This window comes from Nematolebias whitei, chromosome 3, assembly GCF_014905685.2.
Source record: "Nematolebias whitei isolate Nwh7 chromosome 3, NemWhi1, whole genome shotgun sequence".
Lineage (NCBI taxonomy): Eukaryota > Metazoa > Chordata > Actinopteri > Cyprinodontiformes > Rivulidae > Nematolebias > Nematolebias whitei.
This window is the reverse complement of record NC_056500.1, coordinates 54,353,338-54,360,756: the sequence shown is the minus strand read 5'-3', so window position 1 is coordinate 54,360,756 and position 7,419 is coordinate 54,353,338.

Here is a 7,419-nt window from a genome sequence, read left to right as displayed (position 1 = left end):
CAGAGACCTCATGTCAGTGACGATCATGTTCAGGATGTTTCAGTGAAGACAGCTGCTGCTGTGGTGTCCATGATGTCTGTCCATTGAAACGTAATTCTAAGGTCTGAAGCAGGCTCTGAAACAATTGTGCTCAGTATATTTTGCAGGTTTATTGTACAGGTAAGTGGAAGTCACAAACTCACATGACGTCTGCCCCGTTCTCGTGAACAGCTGCCCCTTTTAACAGCGCGCACCACAGTTTTCTTAAGAAACTGGTCACACCCCCTGGTATCGTCATCTCCGCTCATAGGACAGTCTACTCTTACCATGTGACCAGCATCTCAGCCAATAATACTTCCATCATTGATGTAAACAACCAAGTGTTAGGATTGTTGCAGAGTGCAGGCGTGTAACTAAAACTCCTTCCTACCGGAAACAAAACCCAGAAACAAAGGTTCTGCATCGGTTTAATATACAATTATATTGCAGACCGTAGGTATACACGACTTTCAATAACATAACAAAATATAATACTGATAGAAATATATTTCACCGTCATGAAGGATGTTGTTGTTTGTTGTTGCTTTCTGGAATGAGAGAGTAAATATGTATTATAGTATAATTTACAGCAACTCAAGAAATGCCTTGTTTCACTTACAGTGTTAGGTTCAGGCAAAAGTAGCTAAAAGAGCAATTAAACACACACACACACATATAAAATACTTAATTACACACATTTGAGTAGATGTAATAAATTACTTTAATTCCTGTTTAAATGCAATTCAGCCTGCCATACATGCAGTGTCTTCAGACTTTGCCAGCAAATTAAAAGTTGAAGATTAATCATTAAATTATTATCTTTGTGTTAGATTTATTTATAAATCATATTTAAACACTGCTTGTACCAATTAAATAAAATAAAAAGTAGCACACGTTCTCTATCACCGTCATTAATCAGATAAACAAACAAACAGCAGCTTCATCTACCAGAGAGACTGACGTTACATTTTCTCTTGGAAACAGAACAATGTGTTAAATTGTAGAGACTCACCTGCAACACGAGTTGGGAGTGAGACGAGTTGTATCAGCTGCAGCTCCTTCCTCCTCCTCGTGACTCCGACATGTTTACATTTATCAGCGTGGTTCTCCCATGTCGTCAGTTTTCAAAGCGGCATGTTTCTCATTTTTTATCTTTGTGAAGAGCCCCCACACTTTGGAGGACTTGGGTCGAACAGTTTTCGCTGCGTCGTTTGTAAAATTTACTTAATTTCCTTTGAAAACAGCCTCTGCTCTGCTCCCCCCTCGCTCTGTTCAACTCGCGCTGCAGGTTTTTTTTTTCAAACTTTATTCAGTCAGTCAGCATTGACAATGAACTACAGGTGAACAAAACGAAACGGCTCCGCAGCGCCGTGAAAGACGCATAATCGCGCGACACAACGAATCGATAATGAAATTCGTTGCCAACGCTTTTAATCATCGATTTTTATTGATTTTATCGATTCGTTGTTGCAGCCCTAAACAGCTACATTATAAAGTGATGTAAAATACTAAAAACAGGAACATGTCTGTTGGTTTATGTCATGAACCTAGCAGATGTTTGAAGCCATTTAACATTTAATTTAATTTAATTCATTTATTCATTCATTTAAATGAAACAAAATTAAAAAATAAAATCATCAAAAAGAAAACATTGAATGAAAAGAGTGCAGAAAGAAGAAAAAATTCTTATATCTGCCCCTTATAAAATATAAAACAACTTTAAACGATCACTTAAATTAATCACTTTAATATCCACTTTAAAACTAGGAATAAAAAGAAACATGTTTTGTGTTAGCAGAATTTAATTCTAACTTTAAAACTTATCCAACATTAATAAAACTTACCTCAAGTTGCCTTTTTGGACATGCATGCATATATTTGTACAAATTGTACTTGAGAGCAGATTATTACAGCCTCATATAAAATCAATGATGATCATGATATTGGAACTGGATCGGTATCGGCCGATACTCAGATCTAGGTATCGGGATCGGATCGGAAGTTAAAAAAGTGGGTCGGTGCATCCCTAGTCTAAACAGTTGTTGATTGTCCTCTGCACACTTTCTCAGTGTGAAACATACACAGTTTGGAGATGGTGTAGTTCCAAAAAGGTGTACAACCATTTGATACTCCACCATATGCTGTTCATATTCTCCATTTGGCCACCAAATAAATCTCAACAAATCAGAGTCAAACGGTGGTACTCGGACCTGATGAAACATGGACTCAATGTCAGCTGCAATGACAACAGGTTCCTTTCTGAATCTGATGAGGACACCAACCATTGAACTGGTGAGGTTTGGACCCTGCAAGAGTTGAGTGTTTAAAGATTTTCCTCCAAATGTTGCACCACAATCAAACACAACTCTTGTCTTTTTCTTGTGAGGATAATATACACCATGGTGTGGTATATACCAAACCCTCCCATCACACCGTTCAATATTTTCTACTGAAACTCTCTCTGCATAGCCCTTGGAAATTATGTCATTCATGAAGTTAGTGTAGTCAGAATGGAACTGATGGTTTTTGGTAAACTTCCTTCTGAGATTCAAAATACGCTGTTACCATACCATACCATACCATACCACTTTATTTATAAAGCACTTAAAACAGCAACAAGGCCAACCAAAGTGCTGTACAGACAGAACAACAGGTAACACACAAAGCAAAATACAAAATGAGGTAAATCAGAATATAGACATAAAAACGATGCAGATAATGACGACAAACCAGTGTGGAGCGTACAGGATCAAAACACAGATCATCTTGTGTTGAAAGCTACTGAATAGTAGTGAGTTTTTAAACAGGACTTGAAAACCGAGAGGGAGGGGGGAGGGCCACTGTTCAGCCACTAATTGTTGGGAATTTTCAAATCCTTATGTCTCAGAGGTAAAGCCATGGTATAATGACCATCTTTCAACATAATTGATTATGTGACCAACTCCATGAACTAATGATCTTCCCTGGACCATCCAGGTTGTTCATCTTGAGAACACTCAGGAAAATCAACCTTCATTTGGTGTTGCCACAGGTCCTCAAGTCTTGACACAGAAATCCTGTTAACAGTAGCAGTTGATTGTAGATCTCTTGTGCTGACATCATAGTCCCCTCTGAGAGGTCCATTCACTGTCCATCCAAGGATAGTCTTTACAGCATATGGCCCTCCATTTTGACTCCAGATGACATCCCAAGGCTCCAGCGCTTTAGGAACATTGATCCCAATGAGTAAATCGACTCCTGCATTGATTTCAGTAATCTTCAATCTTTTCAGGTGTGGCCATCTTTCAAGGTCTTCTTGGTGGGGAATGTTGTTACAATGAACAGGCCTGTATGTGAATAAATCAGGTAATTCACAAAAGTGTCTTCATTCAGCCCAGCAATCTCCAAATCTGATACAATGTTGCTTCCAACCACCTTTTCTTGACCCATTGTCCGCAGAAGGATGCATGTACATCTTCCAGTGACATTTAATCTGTTCATCAGTTCCTCAGTACAGAATGATGCAGCGCTTCCAGGGTCTAAAATGGTGTATGTTATTATTGTTTCTTGGCTCTTTATAGACTTCACTCTGACTGGTAAAATAGAAAGAGTACAGCCATGCTCACCGACCCCAGTTAGACCACTGGATTGTGCTGAGATGGAGGCCCTTCCACTTGTTGTCTCCACTTCCTTCTTCTTATGGACTGGATCTTTTTCCTTTTCTTTGGAGAAGACATGTAGCATGGTGGGATGTCTTAAACTACACACTTTACAGTGATGTCCCCTTTTACAGTCTTTGCTGATGTGCCCAGTGCACAAACAGCCAAAACACACCACATTTTCTTTCAAAAATGTCAGTTTCTCTCCATGTGTCCTCTTTTTCAGTAGAGCGCATGTGTCCAGGGAATGTCCAGCTCCACAAAATAAACAACTCTTTATAGCAGCTACCTTTGTGGCTTCCTTTTTAGGGTCGGCCTTCTTCTGCATTTCTCCAACAGTAGTAGCGAAACTACTTCCTTTTATCTATAATCACTGCTGTGATTTATAGATTCCAACATCCTTCTTTGGTCTAGATGAGGAATCTTGAATATCACCAAAAAGTGGATCGCTGGAAATCTTAACCTGCATTTTTACAAACTGAACAATGTAACTGAAAGTGGCTCTCCTTTTAAATTTCTCCTGTAAATCACATACAGCATTTCTCCGTCTCGCAGCTTAAAAGGCAGTTTTTTGATGATTGTTTGCATATTTGCAGGAACATCCAACTCATGCATACATCCATTGTTTCCCATCACATTACAGCATTCCCTGAGCAAAAAGCTGAATGCTTGTAACGCCTTTGCATCTTGTGACTTTAAAGCTGGCCATGATAAAACTTTATTCATGTATGCAGCTATTATCGTCAGTGAACAACCAAAATGTTCTTGAAGCAAAGAGTTGGCTTTGGCATATCCAGAATCATTAGGCATGTGAACACAGCTTCTTACTAGGTCTCGTGGCTGACCTCTAGTGTACTGCTCCAAGAAGTATAAACAGCATGCTGTGTTGAAATGCTGTCATGAATGTTTTGAATTGCAGTGGATCACCATCAAATATTGGTATGTCCCGTTTTCAGAATCAGAATAAACTTTATTGGCATTGCACCGAGATACAACAAGAATATGTACGTACAGTCATCCGAAAGATGGGTGGAGTGTACGAAGCTGCGGCTATTAAATAGCGCGGCCCTCTTATTTTTATTCAGAATAATATTTTGCTTAGATGAGAAAAGGGAAGAAAACATGAGGAGAGACTGTATTAAAAAAGATCTCTCATGCCGTGTTCTAGACAGGGCACAATTTGAGGCATTAAAAAAACCTACCACAGCAAAGCAACATAAATAGACATTATACATGTACATATAAGCCGGTGAAAACATTTAATTTTTAAGGGAAAGTCATAGCATAGTCCAGAGCCCCCCCTCAGCCATTGGCCAGATAAGAGGTGACATTCATCATCAGCTCAGTTGAGGTTCTGTTACATGTCCACGGCCTTGGGGAAGGAAGGGGTGAGGAAACAGTCAAAGCATCTTTGTTGTTTTCAAAACATTCCAGGAGGAGTTGAGATAAATCCGGCGTCAAGGCCACAGTTTGGGTCAGGCAGAACTCGTGAATTGTTGTTTCTGCCTTTTAAAGTCTTGCTGGTATATTGATGGAACTCAAAAACAGCCGAATTGATCCTTTACGACAAAAGTCGAGCTCACAGCTTCTCCAAGATTATTCCCACCATTCATGTGTGCTGCCAGTGAGTTCACAGTCCTGATAACAGCTGCTCCAGCTCCTTGCTGCAGCTCCACAAATTCAGTCTGAGCACTGTCGAGCTTCAACACATCCACACAAATTTGTAGACAATCCAGAATTCACCAACCAAACAGCAAAATAACCAGTTGTCATCATGAATCCAATTTGTTTCCATCGAGGTAAGAGGGTCCTCCTTACCCTGACTCCTGTCGGGAGAAGTTGATCAATTTTGTTGAGAGACCAGCTGAACCTTTGAATTAAGAGTTATGCAGAAAAAAAAAAGAGGCTTTTTAAGGGTTCACAGGACAAAAGAGTGCAGCAGGAAAGTGTGTGTGTGGGGGGGGGGAGGGGGGGGGGGGGAAAGGGAGGAGGTGGGGGGCGTGACAGGGAAACACGTCTGGTTTCACCGGAGGATGGGGGGAAAGACAGAAAAAATAAAGATTGCTGATTTACAAGCAAACTTGTAATTTCATTCTGCCTTTCCAATACAGTTAACAGTTGTTTATTTTTATCAGCTGACGACAGATGTATATGTTGTGATGATTGTGCCTGTAGCTGATGAATCATTTGATTTGTTGGAATTTCAACTTGTGTCGTCTTTATTTTCACCTGGTCAGTCTGGGACTTGCTTCTGCACCTTTGCGTTACCCAAATAAGAACAGGACCGGAAGGTTGGAATATTATCATGACATTCACGTCCAGCTGCTGTAGGTACAAATGTTTCTGCATCAACATTCAGCCTTTAAGATTTCTGTGTTCATGCTCAAAATATGAATTCATGCCATCAGACTGAATCTGTGCAACACTGGTTACTTGAGAACAGACAGAACCCTGGAACACCATAACTTTAGCCACTGAAGCTGCAATTTCAGTCTCTAAATCCAATTCTTCCTTCTTTTTCCTGAGTTGCTCCTCCTGTTCTTCTAAAGCATGTTTTTGTTTCAACAGCTTCTGTCGTGCCTTTAATGCAGCCATATCTGCTTCTGCTTTAACACGCGCTGAAGATGTAGAAGACAGAGAGGACTTACTTCTTGTTGAACAACTTCCTCTAGATCTTCTGCTGTCATTGGAAACGCTGTCACTTGGCTTAGCATCATCCTCAGCATCAGCATTTGCATCACACTTTGAATGCTGAGAAACAAAAGATGCATTAAGATCTTTATTCACACAGGGTTCAACACTCGATATTTGAGCTTGGTTTAAATCAGCAGTTTCTCCCATTGGTTGAGCTGCATTGTTGAGCTGTTCTGCATCTGAAATCCAGTTTTCAACTTCTTGTATGAATCCAGAGTTATGATTATACATGCCTGAAAACCAGGTATTTTGTTTTTCTTGTTCTTCAGTGGGAAACAGAGGAATAACAGACTCATAAAGCTGATTTGCATTTTCAATCAGTAATTTCAAATCATCACGAGAGTGAACATTCTTGTAATTTCCTTCATTTTGCATAAGCTCTTTAATAATACGCATTACTCTTTCAATTTTGTGAACCCTTGCTTTGAGTTCCTTTTGAAGCTTCTTAATTTAATATTTTTATGCTTTAATCATTAATTTTTGTTGCCTTTTTTTAATCTTTACCGCTTACAGCTGAGATTGATTTAGATCCAATGGACTCCATTTTAGGTGAGGGACCAGACAAAGTGCAGCCCACAGACCCCTATGATGAGCAAAACAAATGGAATCAATGTTCCCTCGCCCTGACGTGGGTCACCGGGGCCCCACTCTGGAGCCGGGCCTGGAGGTGGGGCACACTGGCGAGCGCCTGGTGGCCGGGCTTTTACCCATGGAGCCCCCTCCTCCATTGCCGGCCCTCTTGCCGGGTTAGGGTTAGGGTTAGGGTTATCAGTCTCCATGGTCTCTTTTGATGTCACATCACTCTTTACGTGCATTCCTGTTGATGATGCAGTAGAGGTGGTCAGTTTAAAATTAAAATCAGACACCACTCTGAGCAGCAGGACCACACTTTCTACAGAACAACTGTGTCAACTCTTGAAACTGTGCCTGCAGTCAACCTACTTCACATATGGGGAGCAATATTATAGGCAGAAACATGGGTGTGCTATGGGGTCTCCAGTTTCTCCTATTGTTGCCAACCTGTACATGGAGGAGGTAGAAAAGAGAGCCTTGACGTCCTTTTCAGGGA